Below are 16,174 nucleotides of genomic sequence, written 5' to 3' on the forward strand. Positions count from 1 at the left end.
TCTTCATTCTAAACATTAGTCAAAATCACTACTGAATAGGTAGCAGGTAAGAATGCTTTTTTTTTTTTTTTTGAGACAGAGTTTCACTTTTGTTGCCCATGCTGGAGTGCAATGGCAAGATCTCAGCTCACTGTAAGCTCCACTGCCCGAGTTCAAGCACTTCTTTTGCCTCAGCCTCTCGAGTAGCTGGGAATACAGGTGCCTGCCACCATGCTCGGCTAATTTTTTGTTATTTTTAGTACAGATGGGGTTTCACCATGTTGGCCAAGCTGGTCTTGAACTCCTGACTTCAGGTGATCTACCCACCTCAGCCTCGCAAGTGCTGGGATTACAGGCATGAGCCACTACACTGCCAAGAATGTTTAATCTCCTGTTTCTCCTCCTCTTTTAAGGGTAGATTGCATAGGGTTAGCCTGCGTGCAAATTGCTTTTCCTCCAGTTCCACTCCGTGTTGCACACACACACACGCATATGCTCCCCATACACCCCGCACCCCCATACTGGGTGCCGCATATTAAATGGTGCACCAGGACAGGCTCTCCTTCCATGTGCTCCGTCCCCAGCTTCCTACTTGAAACAATTCCTCAAACCTCACCCCAACCTGCTCTCAGCTCTTCAGGCCACTGACTTTTGTTTCTTTAGTCTTTACCTTTGATCTTCATATTTGGGCCTTTCACATGCTGTAAACTTTCAGGTTAGAAATATGGGTTCTCTTGACAGAGCATTTTTATTTTCTGTTTTAGCGATCAGCTCACCCCTCTCTCAATTCCATGGGCCTTTAGCTCTTGCGTACTTTGGCCTCGACTCTCAAGGCAGTATCCTCAACTGGAGCATCAGAGATTCCAGGCAATGACTCCTTAACTCTGTTATTTTTATTTATTTATTTATTTATTTGAGACAGGGTTGTCAGGTTCCTCACACTTGGCCTTGACCTCCTGGCCTCAGGGGATCCTCCTGCCTCAGCCCCCTTGGTAGCTGGGATTACAGGCATGAGCACTTTTTGTTATTAGGGACACAGTCCTCTCCGGCCAGCGCCACTCAGTCTTCATCCGAGGCCCTGGTAACCCCAGCTATAGTACTTGGAACAAAATCCCTGAGGATTTACTCAAGGAAGCACCCTCAGTTCTCTTTGGGAAATCATAGAGGATGACAGAGTAACCAGAACATTGTTTATAGGAAAACATTGTCCCAGGTTTCAAATGGGAGAGGGCTATTACAGAAACTATAAACTCTTCATTCAGCTCAACCCCTTCTGGACCTGACTGTGGATGTTCAGAAAGGAAATCCAAGGAAACCGAAGAGTCAGTGTGAATTCACTAAGGGCAAGTCAGGCCAGACTGACCTTGTTTCCATTTTTGGGAGGGTGGGTAAGTTAGAGAAGCAAACCTTCGCCTCCGCTCTCAATACCCTGGCGTGTAAGAATTAGTGGAAAAGAGGGGGAGAGAAGGGTTATAAACAGTCTCCAGAAATGATGCATATATACAACCTATATTAATCTGTTTCAGCCCTGTAAAATGTAAAAGAGAAAGCTCCAAACTGAGCAATTGTTACATTTAAATATTCTTTAGAGGGCTTTATATAGAAGAAGGATTAGATTTGAGAGGGCAGAGCCAGGATAAGTGTGTGCAAATTACAGGGAGGCAGTTTTGTACCCCAATAAGGGAAAAACTGTCTCACACTTAGAACAGTGTTTCTTAAACCTGAGTCATGTACAGATTCCCTAAAGGAAAAAAATTCTCACAAACTTCCAAGGTTTACAAATTGGCTTTCTATGACATTTCTTAATTATGGACATATAACTAGGTATAAAGTTGTTATGCTTACAGTTATACACATTTACAAATTAAATTTATAAACTGAATTTACAAATGTATACATTAAAGGCAAGCAGAGCTACGATGTCAACAATATTTAAACAATGTTCTTTTAATGGGAGAGACAATGTTTTGCTGAAGCAAAATAATCATTCAGAGCGTTAATGGGTATTGATGGCTTTTGTCTTAGGCAGGTGTAGACTGCTGTGTGCACTGTGATAACCCAAATCAAACACATTTCTTTTTCTGAACCAGGGAGAAATCTTCATATATGAGGTATGCGATGATGTTACTCTCCTTCACTAAAATTGACATCATGGTTATCTATTAGGACCAACTCTGTTCTTTTTTAATGTACCCCAATTAAAGTGGATCTACTGTCTAACACATAAACAAAAATGAGCACTGGAAAATACCTTCTGGTAGCCCTCAGATAAAAAGTGGTTGCTACATTTGTCAAAATTCATAGAAAATACAATCAGAGGGAATCCTAATGGGAAGACTGGACTTTGGTTGATAATGATGTATCAGTTTTGGCTCACCAATTGTGACAAATGTACAGCACTAATGTAAGATGTTAAAAATAGAGGAAATTGGAAGCCAGGCATAGTAGCGTGCACCTGTAGTCCTGGCTACTCAGGAGGCTGAGGCAGGATTGCGTAAGCCCAGGAATTTAAGGCTGGAGTGTGAACTGCCACTGCTCTCCAGCCGAGGCAACTTAGTAAGACCTCATCTCTAAAAAAGAAAACAAAGGGAGAGGAAATTAGGGATGGAGGGCCAGGAGATATGTGAGAATTCCCTGTGCTTTTTGTTCGATTTATCGGTAAAACTAAAACTGCTCAGAAAAGAAAGTCTACGAATTTTAAAGAAAGTGGTCACCATAAAATGCTTATGTATTAGTTCTTTTTAGATTACTGTCCACATGAAAAGACAACTATTTTTAGATCTTTTGTGCAACCCTTGGACCTTCAGGACAAATTCTATATATCTCAGGGACTCTACCATAGTTTTTAAAAAATGATGAAATCGGGAGTTCAAGAATGGAACAACGTATTCTAAAAAGCTATTACAACCTCTTTACTCAAAGTGTTCCAGAGTCATCTTTTAGAGAGGTTCCTCTGGGGGATTTTTGCTTTTGGAGAGAGGTCAAAGCACATGATCTCTAATTCCAAGATTACATAATTCCGCTTGGTTTGCTTTTGTTTTTGTTTTGTTTTGAAGATTTAGCCTTGAACTAATTTGTTTTTAGCACTACTTTTCACAGACTGAGCAATGGCCCAATGTCAGAACCACGATGTGCTGAAATCTGTAGCTTTCTAAGTTTTTTCTTTTTCCCACGTTGCTGTCCAAATAGCAGCCATTTAATTTAGGCCAACCAATTGTTAATTTTTGGTTCTGGGAAAGGATAACTAATAAACCTTACTTCATTCCAGTGAACCCAGATTGCATTCCTTTCTGATGGCTTATCACATTGCACTCTGGGTTACGTGCCATCGTTATAGCTCCGTTTACATCTTTGGGTAATGCATTTTCTAACTGTTCTCTTAAGGAAAATCTAGAAAAGGTCTCTATTTCTTTATTCCCTTTGGAAAATATTTCCTTGCAGGAATCTAAAGCTAGAATTGAATCTGTAAAAGAACTCTTGTAATTCTATACTTTTTAAAACCACCTTTTGTGTTTTACAGAATTCACATGTGTACATCTTTGCTTAGTTTTAGCAGATGACACTGTCATGACAGAGGTTGTAAAATCATAGGCATTGAGTAGGCCACATCTTTTGGCGATGGGTCTAAGGATTTGATTCGTCCAATTGGGGTAGTGTTGCTGAATTGCGGTAGAACTGTTTTCTGTTACAAAGTAAAGAAGCTGAGTCCTTGTCATCAATGCGGGCAGCTGAAGGAGGTGTACGGTCCATGTTTTCTGGTTTCCAGCCTGTCTTTCTCTGCTAGGTAGCATTCTCCCCCTATCCCATCACATCAGACCACTCACAATTTTGACCTGTAGCTTCCAGAAAGAATGGCTGGCTTGGAGGCATGGCTTCTTATCACCACCCACTGTCTGCTCCGAGAACTGCATGAGCATCTCAAACTCACCAGGGCAGGTGGCTCTCCCAACCACAGAAAGAGGAAATGTACTAGAATAGAAAGAAAGAATAAAATGGAAGAACAAATGAACATCTGGGGAATACACCTGCAAAATGAGTCACCAAGGGAAACCCGTTTCTATTTTATTTTGGTGTTTCCAAAAGGAAAACCCTTATTTATAAAAGATCACAACCAAAGTCTAATGGTCTGAAATGAGATAATGTTTTCAAAGTAAAAACAGGATCTACTCATTTTTCTTAAATCGAATCAAAAACAGTAGTTTGATAGCATTTCTATGGAGACATGTAAATGTATTTTTTTCTAATTGTTATCCCAGTATGCTCCTGTTTGAAAGCTATTACAAAATTAGGCCAGGCGCAGTGGCTCATGCCTGTAATCCCAACACTTTGGGAGTCTGAGGCAGGAGGATCGCTTGAGCCCAGAGGTTCAAGACCAGCCTGGGCAAAATGGCAAAACCCTATCTTTACAAAAAAAAAAAAAATGAGCTGGGTGTGGTGGCACATGCCTGTACTCCCAGCTACTTTGGAGGCTGAGGCGGGAGGATCACTTGAACTTAGGTATTAGAGGTTGCAGTGAGCCATGATTGTACCACTGCACTACAGCTTGGATGACAGAGTGAGACCCTTTCTCTAAATAAATAAATAAATAAATAAATAAATAAATAAATAAAGTAAGCTCTGACAAGGTTAGTTAGCATCAATATATTTTTGAAAACAGTAGGAGTCTGAAAACAGACAAAACATGCCTTCTTGATGTGTTGAGATTCTGCTGCTTTTTTCACTTTACTGTTAATTCTTATTTTTTTCTTTTTTTCCCATACTTTCACCAGTTTCAGGAAAGGGTGGGTTAGAGTCAGGGGCTTCCTGAAGCTTTTCAGAACAAGAATTCTAATGAAGCAGTGTGTTCAGAGGGGGTCCCCTGAGAATCGTGTTTTGGAACATACTGACCTCATATGGTATTATCTTTGCTACATTTTGCAGTTTCATGTGAAACTTATTTTTGGTCTTTAACAAAGCATGCCCATGTTTATCTTAAATGCTGAAAAAGTTTAATAGTTTAAAACAAAACTTTTTAAAATAATTAAATATACAATGAATACTGAAACATAAAAGTCAGACAGAATGTTACCTTAACAAGAAAGGGCTTCCTAAAGATCAAAAGATTGTTGTTTGTTTTATTTGCTAAAGACAAATAGCAAGTACTTTCACTTTAGGGGATTCAGACTGCTACTGAAGGAGCCCAGGGGCTTTTATTGCCCCACCACCTCCCAGATAAAGGCTTCCTCCACCTCATTCATAGAACTGGGAAACTTGCTTATTGATACTAAAAAAACTGACTGTGCATTTAGAAAAATTGAATGCTGACATTTGATTAAAGATAGCGTAGGATTCAAGCCAATGGCATTTATGACATGTCTTTCAATCTTACTTAAAATTAGAGGTGAAACAGATATCAACTTGGGCTTTGCCTTATTTTGTGTATGAGTGTTAAGTAATTAGTGCACCATTGAGCAGGAATGAATTGTACTGAATGCCAAGCGCTACCAAGTTCCACCCCGTCTCATGTTGAGTGGGATTTGTTTGTTTTAATTTTTTGTAGAGACAGGGTCTCACTATGTTGATCAGGCTGGTCTCAAACTCCTGGCCTCACGCTATCCCCCTTCCTTGGCCTCCCAAAGTGCTGGGATTACAGCACACCCAGGCTTGAGCTGGCTTTATGCTACCTTTAAAAAAGAAGAGAAGAAATAGGCTTTTTCAGAATAAAAGTCCTCTAAATAGTTCCAGATTTTGTTTTAAGTCAGTGATATTAATTAAGTCAGTTATGGACTGCTATGTCAGAATAGGACAAGATGAAAATGTATCCTCAGTCCAATCTGCAGTGCCCTATAAGAGATGGGTTTGTATAATGGTGGTCCCCTTATGGGGCTGTTTGTAATCAGGCAAACAACTTTGGATGATGTAGTATCTGGTCAATGCCATCTACAGCTGTCATATGGGCCCTATATAGTCCTGCAGAGAAACAACAGTTCTTGTCTTGTGTCACCTCAAAATAGCTTCATAATATGTTTGCTGTTTTTTTTTTATAAAAGCTTCAACAAATATTTATTTTATAAAAGCTTCAACAAATATTTATTTTGCACATGGCTAGATCATGATTTATGGGTTTTTTTGTTTGTTTGATTTTTACCTCATTGTTTCTGAGTTTTCTACGTAGGCAGTAAAGTTTTTAAGAGCTTGAACTCTAGAATCAAATAAACGGACTCTCACTTACTCATGTGATCTGAGCAAATTAATGAAGCTTTGTAAGCCTTCATTTGCTCATTTGCAAAACGGCAAATATTAGTAGTCCTTCACTTGAAAGGTTGTTGTGAGGATTGAACACAAGTAAGGAGCTCGGCACAGGGCCTGGGACTCAGACAGAATCCATCAAATAATAACTGTTACGATAGACAAGGGCTTGTGTCCAAGTCCTTAAATCAGTTACAATGAAGCTAAAAGACTTCACACAGCAGTTGAAGGAAATCTAACACCACTTCTCTTTTCAACTCCCTTCATTTCTGTTACCATCTCATGGATTTACATTGTCATCCAACATGCATGTCTGTCATTAGTCTACAGCTCATGTTGTAAGGGGCAAAAGATTGAAGAAGGCCGTGAAACAGAGAGAGTGACCCTAACTCATATGGAAATGACAAAATATCCATGCAGAACCTATCATTCTTTAAGACTCTAATGAAATGGGGCTCAAGGAAATTACAGGGTGTGATAAATGATATTCCATGACTTCAGGAAATCTTACCAGAAGAAAACCAAAAACCTCTCATGGTCAGGTAATGCAAAGACTCTAAATACCAGATACTCTTCCCCAGATCTTGGCTTTGGATTGTATTGAATCAGCAAATTATTTTGTTTCAGTTAATTTACTTTAATGGGAGGCAGCATGGCAGAATGGTGAAATGAGGTAGCTCAGTTGTTATGGTTGTCTTAAAAATTATTTCATAGCTTTGCTATCAATAATTACTTGGGATTGCTGAGTAGCATTCCGTAATTATATGCTCATCAGGACAGTGGGAAAGGTAGTTCATGTGTATTTGAGATAATAAAAGATTTAAAAGTATCAGAGGGCCAGATGCGGTGGTTCATGCCTGTAATCCCAGCACTTTGGGAGACCCAGGTGGGTGGATCACTTGAGGTCAGGAGTTTGAAGTCAGCCTGGCCAATATGGCAAAACCCTGTCTCTACTAAAAATGCAAAAAGTAGCTGGTATGGTGGTGCATGCCTGCTGTCCCAGCTACTCAGGAGGCTGAGGCAGGAGAATGGCTTGAACCCAGGAGGCGGAGGTTGCAGTGAGCCGAGATTGTGCCACTGCACTCCAGCCTGGTGACAGAGCAAGATTCTGTCTCAAAAAAAAAAAAAAGGATCACAGTAGGAGACCATTACTTTCAAAGGGAGGAGTCAGAAAATAGGAGTAGTTATTTATATAGACAAATTCTGTTATGTCAGGCTTCTAAAAGAAACAATTCAGTTTGGAGAAAGATTTGGGTTTCAATGAGAAAGAGAATGTATGAAAACTCTACCGTCTATTCAATATGTTTTATATATAGATTTTTATGGGATTTCCAATAAACTGAAAAGATAATTTTAGAAAATCCTTCATTTCCTCCACAGCACAGTTAACATTAATATTTAGACTGAGTTTACGAGTGTTTTCCCAGCATTGATTTCATAGTTCCTTGTCAGTTCTGGATGTAAAGGATAAGCTTTGATCTGAGGTGTGGCTGACTCAGAATGAGGGCAGATTGTGCCACAGAGATGGATTTACCATATCTCTGTTGGGATGTTCTTTATAGTTACAACCCGACCTGCCAAATTATTAGTAAGTAGATAGTCACAACTCCAATCCCATAACTCTACCACAAAAATAGAATTCTAGCTTCTTGTAATATGAATGTTATCTAGATAAGACGATATCTAGGTCTTTCCTGACAAGTTATGTGATTTAGTGCTTTGTTTCTATGAACTAAAGTTAGAAACTCGGTGTGACTCACTTTTCTTTTTTGTATGCATCTAAGTGTACAAGGAAATCAGACTGCTTCTGGTGTTGCTTTCTTTAAAAGAAAAAAAAAAAAAAGACATGCTCGTTGCTGAGTATCCTTTTTAGGTCAGCAATTCTTAAGTGCAGAACTTATTGGTATCCCAGCGGAAAGGCCTGAAGCTCTGATTTATCACGACTCCCTGAGTGGAGTTCTTCCATGGCTGGAGAAAGGAAAACATTTGTTGTACTAATACTGAATGTGCTTCCTGTGTAAAATAACCTTTAACTCTGTGGAGATCCCCCATTTTAATGACCAGGGACATAGTGGAAGGAGAAGGAAATCCAAATTCCCCACAGGCAGCCTCTCTCCTCAACAGCAGGACAAGCTGCAGTCCTCCTCACGACAGAAATGCCTTCTGAGGTCATGCTCCGCTAGGCTCTCTTTCACCTGTTTGAAGACATGACTACATGAATTGTTTTCAAATGGGTGTAATATTTGGTCCCATGAAGAATGTTAGGTGACAGCAGTCAGGTCTTGTGAGGGGGCTGTACCGGGGCAAGAGGGGCATTCTCTCACTCGAGCTTCAGTAATGGGCATTGCCGGGAACCTGGCCAATGGCAGAACCAGCCCTCAAACCTCAAGCCAGACTTCAGGTTTCCAAATCACCGTATCTTTTTTTCTTTTTGAGATGGAGTTTCATTCTTGTTGCCCAGGCTGGAGTGCGATGGCGCAACCTCGGCTCACCAAAACCTTTGCCTCCCGGGTTCAAGCAATTCTCCTGCCTCAACCTCCCGCGTAGTAGCTGGGATTACAGGCATGCACCATCACACCTGACTAATTTTCTATCTTTTAGTAGAGATGGGTTTCTCCATGTTGTTCAGGCTGGTCTCAAACTTCCAACCTCAGGTGATCCGCCTGCTTCAGCCTCCCAAAGTGCTGGGATTACAGGCCAGAGCCACCACGCCCGGCCCAAATCACCATATCGTTACTGTAGAAACACTGTTAAACCTGCAGTGGTTGCCCTGGCCATGAGGACTCCTCTTCCTTTGCAAAACTTGAAGGGTATTCCCTACACCAGAGGGGAAAACCCAGCAGTGGTCAAATGATTAACAAACCTTTCAAGTCTCTTTAGATTTTTGTGTTTTGAGACAGGGCCTTGCTCTGTTGTCCAGGCTGTAATGCAGTGGTGGAATGATAGCTCACGGCAACCTCAGCCTCCTGGGCTCAAGCAATCCTCTCACCTCAGCCTCCCAAGCAGCTGGGACTACAGGCATGCATCACTATGCTCAGCTAATTCTTTGATTTTTTTTGTAGAGATGAGATCTCGCTATGTTGCCCAGGCTGGTCTCAAACTCCTGACTCAAGCAATCCTCCCACTTCAGCCTCCAAAAGTGTTGGAATTAACTGTAGACTAAACTTTTCATCAGGCTAGATAACAAGCAAAATCTTTTTGTTTTTTACAAGAGACACATGTAAAACAAGTAAATTCATGGAAGAGTTGAAAGTAAAAAGAGGGAAAAACATTTGATAAATATTAACAAAAAGAAAGTTTGTGTGGTTACATTATCAGATGAAGAAAAAATAAAGCAAAAAGTATTACTAGAGACAGAGGTGCATTCACATATCGATGAAGGTCCAATTCATTCATAAGATGTAAACAATTCTAAATTTGCATATTTCTAATATCAAAGCTTCAAAAATATTAAGCAAAAAATGACAGAACAAGAAAACAAAATTGATAAATACACTATTATGAGGTAGATTTTATCACATCTTTGTCAGAAATTGACAAGACAAAAATATCAGAAAAAAATATGGGTGATATGACCATTCCAATAAACAAGCCAGGTCTAATGAACATATATAGAGTCCTGTACCACATAATGGGAGCTGTGCCTTCTGTTCCCAGGAGCAATGATAAAAATTGACCGTGTATTAGCTCACAGAGCAAGTATTAAAAATATCAAAGAATCACTATCATCTAGACTGCATTATCTGACCTTTGCAATTAAGAACAAAAACATAATAAAAAACTTAGACTTTTAAAACTATAAATCTAGGCCAGGCGCAGTGACTCACACCTGTAATCCCAACACTTTGGAAGGCCGAAGTGGTGGCGGGGGGAATCATTTGAGGTCAGGAGTCTGAGAGGAGCCTGTGGTGAAACCCCTATCTCTACTAAAAATAAAAAAGTTAGCCAGGTGTGGAGGTGCACACCTGTAATCCCAGTACTCCGGAGGCTGAGGCACCAGAATCCTTTGAGCCTGGGAGGCAGAGGTTGTAGTAAGCAGAGATTGTGCCACTGCTCTCCAGCTTGGATGATAGAGTGAAACTCCATCTAAAAACAAACAAACACACAAAAGTTACAATTCTAAATAGTTCCTGGCTCAAAAACATAAAGCATAAGGGAAATAAAAAAATACTTAGAACCAACAATAGTGATTCTATAGGACAAGTTGTGAGATATAGTCAAAGTGGTAGATGGAGAAGTGAATATTTACAACACTTGGATTTAAATAAAAGGTAAAATTACAGAAAGAACAAAAACCTAAATAGAATACAATAAAGGACATAAAAATTTTAAGAGTGGAAATTAATTAAACAAAACACAACATTTGGTAGAAAGGATCAACAAAATAAAAAGTTGGTTCCTTGAAAAAAAATTAAAACTGACAGATCTTTGGCAAAACTGATGAAGCAAGCAGGCAGCTACAGTTTCAAGAATGGAAAATGAAACACTGTAAATGCAACAGCAATTACAAAAATATTATGAACAATTAATAAATTTTAAAATTTAAGGAAAATGGACAAATTCCTGGAAACATACAATTTACAAAACTAACTTAAAAAGAAAATTAAAAGCTGAAATTGAAAATGAGGGCTGATATTAAGCCTGTATGCAACTATATATGCATGCTGTTTGCTTAGGACCAGGATCTCTTGTAACCATTCAATGTGTGAAATTTTTCCCACAAAGAAAACAGGGGCCAGGCAAGGTGGCTCATGCCACCTCCCAGCACTTTGGGAGGCCGAGGCAGGCGGCTTACCTGAGGCCAGGAGTTTGAGATCAGCCTGGCCAACGTGCTGAAACCCCGTATCTACTAAAAATACAAAAATTAGCCAGGCATGGTGGCAGGCACCTGTAATCCCAGCGACTCAAGAGGCTGAGGCAGGAGAATCCTTTGAACCTGAGAGGCGGAGGTTGCAGTGAGCCAGGATCACACCATTGCACTCCAGCCCGGACAAGAGCGAGACTCCATCTCAAAAACAAACAAACAAAACAACAACAACAAACAAAACACCAGGTCTGGGTCCCCGTAGTTTTATAGGCAAGTTTACCACCATCCAAACAGCAGGTAATCCCAACCCTAAACTCCTTCAGAGAGTATGAAAGAAGGAGTATCTCCTAACTCATTGTATCAGACTAATATAACTGCATACAAAGCCACAGAAAAAAATTACAGTCTAACTCCACTCTTGATCATGGATAAAAATGTTAAACAAAATATTAGCAACCATATCCAGATAATGATCAATAGGGTCTACTCCAGTAACGTAAGGTTACTTCACCATTAGACAATTTATTAACGTTAATTTACCACATAAACAGATTAAAATAGAAAAATTATAGGGTCATTTCAAAAGAGGCAGAAAAAACATTCAAGAAATTTTAACAAGCCACTTATAATAAAAAAAAAAACCACTCTTCTCCAAAAAGGTTAGAAAAGAACATCCTTAGCCTACCTAATAAAGGGTATCTGCAAAAAAATCTCTGGCAAATGTCATGCTCCACAGTAAAAAAAAAAAAAAAAAAAAAAAAAAAAGTTAAAAGCATTCCCTTTAAAAACAAGAAATAAGACAAGGAGATAAACTAGCATCACTCCTAATAACTTTGTGCTGGAGTTCTAGCCATTGCAGAATATCAAAAACAATGAGAACAACAACAAAACACAAAGAAAGGAGACTTAGAAAGGAAAAAATAAAATTGTCATAGTTTATAAATTCAATAATTGTCTACATGTCAAATTATAAGAAATTAAACAATTTTCCAAGATTGCTAGATATAAAATCAACAGGCAAAAGTAAATTGCATTTCTATCAATACAAAACCTAATTTTAAGGGAATGCAGTAACACAAAATTTAAATATCTAGAAATAAATCCGACAAAAATATTTTTCAAACTTAATGAAGAACACTATAAAAATTTACTGAAATACATGCAAAAACACTTAATGGAGAAACATGTCATACAAACAGAAAAGTTCCATCTTAAAGATGTCAGTTTTCCCCAAACTCAATAAATTCAAGAAAAATTCAAACAACCTTTTAAACTAATTTTTACGATAAAATACTTTTTTATTCCCTTTGACCTATTTCTACATAAGCCAAGATACTTCTAAAGAACAATGTAGAGTCTTGTCCCAAATGAGATCTGTCTTATCCCAGATATCAATAGGTATCATAAGCTATAAGAATTAAAACAATACACAATGTGCAGAGAGATAGACAAATCAACCAATGGAACACAAAAGAGAGCCCCAAAGAGATATTTGGCAAAGCTGGCATTGCAGACGAGTGGAGAAAATGAGAGTTCCCGATATAAACAGAGCTTGAATAATCCATATAGAGAAAAATGAAAAAGAACTGGATCCCTTCCCTCCCCAATATGTGCGTACATTTACACGGGTGTGTGCACACAATTAGTTCTATTACAGACATAAATGTGAAAGGTAAACCTCTGAAAGTTGCTGAAGAAAAATCCTGATAAATTTGATTATATTTAACTTTAAAATATTTATCAAAAACCTACCACTGACCTACATAAACAAAATGGATACATTAATAGACAAATGAGCAGAAGATATGATTTCACAGGAGAATATATAATGGCCAAGAATATGAAAATATACTAAATTTTAATGGTAATTATGAAAAACTCCAATGAGATGCAATTTTATACCTGACAGATTGATAAAAATGTAAAAGTTAAATAAGATCATGTATTGGCAAGGAGGATGTGGAGTAATGGAAACTGTTAGTTGAAGTGTAAATTGCTTCAATCAGGTTGGCTAACATTTTCATTTTATCTATCAACTGCGTATATATTCTACAATGAAGCATTCCATTTCTACTAGAGAAACTTGCACTACAAGATATGTACAAAAATATTTCTATTATCACTGTTTATATTAGCAAACCCTGGAAACGATCCAAGCAATCAGTGGAATGGATTTTTAAAAAGATGGTGTATTTATACAAGGGAATATTACACAACAGGAAAAATAAATGAACTGAAAAACATTTTGAGTAAAATAAGTCACAGACAAATATACCTTTTTGTTTTTATAAAGCTTAAAGACAGGCAGAACTAAATGAGATACATTGTTACAAAGAAATTGAGAATTATAAACAGTAAATACATACTAATCTCTTTTCATATATCAGGGCCAGATGTTTCAATGCTATTTCATTTATTTATTTTTTAAATATTATTTTTTAGAGATAGGGTCCTGCTATGTTGCCGAGTCTGGTCTTGAACTTTTGGACTCAAGCTGTCCTTCTGCCACAGGTTCCCAAATAGCCGGGATTACAGACCAAGCCACTGCACCTGGCTCAATGTTTTTAAAATCAAATCATTCCAGACAATAGAAAAACACAGGAAGCTCCACATTTAATTGTAGAAAGCCAGGAAAATATTAATCTGAATATCTGATTTAAAAAAAATAGTACAACAAAGGAAAATATAGAATGACTTCACAAGACTATAACTGCAAAAATTCTGGATACAATTTTAAGAAACAATATTTCAGAATAAAAAAATTACATTATAACCAAGTAGGATTATTCTGGGAGAATACAGGGATGGTTTCAATATTAAGAAACCTGTCAACATAATTCATCATGCCAGCAAATTGGTGGGGGAAAAAGTGATTATATAAATAGATGATTAAAAGGTATTTGAAAAAATTGAGCAGTCATCCCAATTTAAAACTCTCTATAATATCTGACTAGAAGATGTTTTAGTCAGCAGAAGCTAACTCGTCTTAAATAGAGCCCCAAAACTCATTGGCTTGACACAGTAAGTTATTTTTCCTCATGTCATAATCCAGTTTGGGACAACAATGGAACTTTCCTACCCACAGACATTCAAATACTCATAATTAAAAAAAAAAAAAACTACTCTTATCCAAAAAGGTTAGAAAAGAACATCCTTAGCCTACCTAATAAAGGGTATCTGCAAAAAAATCTCTGGCAAATGTAATGCTCCACAGTAAAAAATGGCTCTTTTTGTAATGGCTCTTTCCGTCAGTAGCTTTTCCATCTTCTAGAAAGATATCCTAGAAGATGCCCCAGGTCCACTGCATAGGACTGATAGAGAAAGGAAGGAAGGGTGGAGAATAATGTGGGAGGCCCAGGGTTAGGACTGGAAGTGGGATCTCTCTTTTCCACCTACATTTTTCTGATCAACATTCAGTTAGGTTGGGTCTACACAACCATAAGCTGCAATGGAAAAAGTAGTTGATCTGTGTTCTGAGGAGGAAAGGAAAATGTATGGGTGAGCATCTAGCCAGTCTCTGCCACAGAAAATTACCACCTAAAATATTAAGACCTTACCAAAAAACTAGTAACAGATGTTATCCCAAAGAGTCAAACACTAAATATACTTCCACTGAAATCAGGAAAAAGACTGGGATATTCACCATCAGCATTATTTACTCAATATTATTTTGGAGGTTGTAGCAGGTACAGTAAGATAAGGAAAGAAAATAATATAAATTTAGGAAAGAAGAGATTAAATTATCTTTTTGCTGATAATATGCTGACATACTTAGAAGCTCTAAGATATGCTTTTAAAAAGAACATCTGTTTAATTGAGTAACATGGCTAGACACAAGATAAATACAATACACAAAGACACATAAATATGTGAATTTACATACATGTGTGCACATTGTTTCCATATGGTAGAAGTTCTCTTCATTTGCTTCTAAAATAACGCTCCGGGTTTATACAAACTCTCATGTCATCTGTGAAACCTACAGACTATTGCTTACGGCAGAAAAAAATGCACTCACCTTGTGAGCTACTCTCTTACATAACCATGTACTCCACTTTTACCAGATGAGTTGTTTGCTTACCAATTTCTAGTTGTGCTTGCTCCTAAACATTTTTATGACAGTTGTACTGTTATTATAACTAAGCAACTTGAACAAATATTACTGAAGCCAATAAATAATAATGTGATAGGAATGAATCTTTGTTTCCATGGAAGCTAAGTTGTCTGCTTTAGAAAGATTCGATAGACAGTTTACAAAAAAAGCTGTTGGTTTGGGTATAACAATTATAAAGCATGAGGAGAAAATTATAAGATTTTTTATTTGCACTTTTCTACAAGTCTTAAGTTCTTGAACCATATTAGAGAAATCTGAACTGAAAACTGCATATGAAGCATTATTGATGTAGTTGTGCAAGAAAAATATCAAGACCCATACTTAAGTGAAGGACCTCGTCCTACAGAGCATTATGGATAAATGAATATATATATATACACACACACACACATACATGTTTCATGTTAAAATATATTTTTTTTTTGAGACAGAGTTTCACTCTTGTTACCCAGGCTGGAGTGCAATGGCGCGATCTCGGCTCACCGCAACCTCCGCCTCCTGGGTTCAGGCAATTCTCCTGCCTCAGCCTCCTGAGTAGCTGGGACTACAGGCATGCGCCACCATGCCCAGCTAATTTATAGTATTTTTGGTAGAGACAGGGTTTCACCATGTTGACCAGAATGGTCTCGATCTCTTGATCTCGTGATCCACCCGCCTCAGCCTCCCAAAGTGCTGGGATTACAGGCGTGAGCCCCGCACCCAGCCTATGTTAAAATATTTTAAATGTCATATTACTGTAGTATAACCTAGCCTATCCTGATTAAAGCAAGGCTATGTTACAGTAATAAAAAAGTAAAACCCAAAAAAACCCTTAAGTCTCAGTGACTTAAAACCACAGACTCTATCTGGATGACATTCAGAGCCACTGTCTTCTATATGATGACATTCCAGCTACTTTACCCTCTTGGTACTTCTACATCAGCATATATGTCTATTATCACTATGCCAGGGAAGATATGGAGAATCATGCTCCAACTCCTCAATGCTTCTGTGCAGGAATGAAACACACATCACTTCTAATCACATTTTCATTGGCCAGGATTAGT

At 38.1% G+C, this 16,174-nt stretch overlaps 1 long non-coding RNA gene across 1 annotated transcript; it reads right to left on the bottom strand.

The window, feature by feature from the left end:
• Positions 1–1,748: 1,748 nt before the first annotated feature.
• Positions 1,749–10,326, bottom strand: LOC144582892 (uncharacterized). The gene is made up of 2 exons (XR_013536431.1): positions 10,173–10,326; positions 1,749–3,948 (listed from the first exon to the last, which is right to left on the bottom strand). It is a non-coding gene; the product is annotated as an uncharacterized LOC144582892 (long non-coding RNA).
• Between the last annotated feature and the right edge of the window lie 5,848 nt (positions 10,327–16,174).

This window comes from Callithrix jacchus, chromosome 5, assembly GCF_049354715.1.
Source record: "Callithrix jacchus isolate 240 chromosome 5, calJac240_pri, whole genome shotgun sequence".
NCBI lineage: Eukaryota > Metazoa > Chordata > Mammalia > Primates > Cebidae > Callithrix > Callithrix jacchus.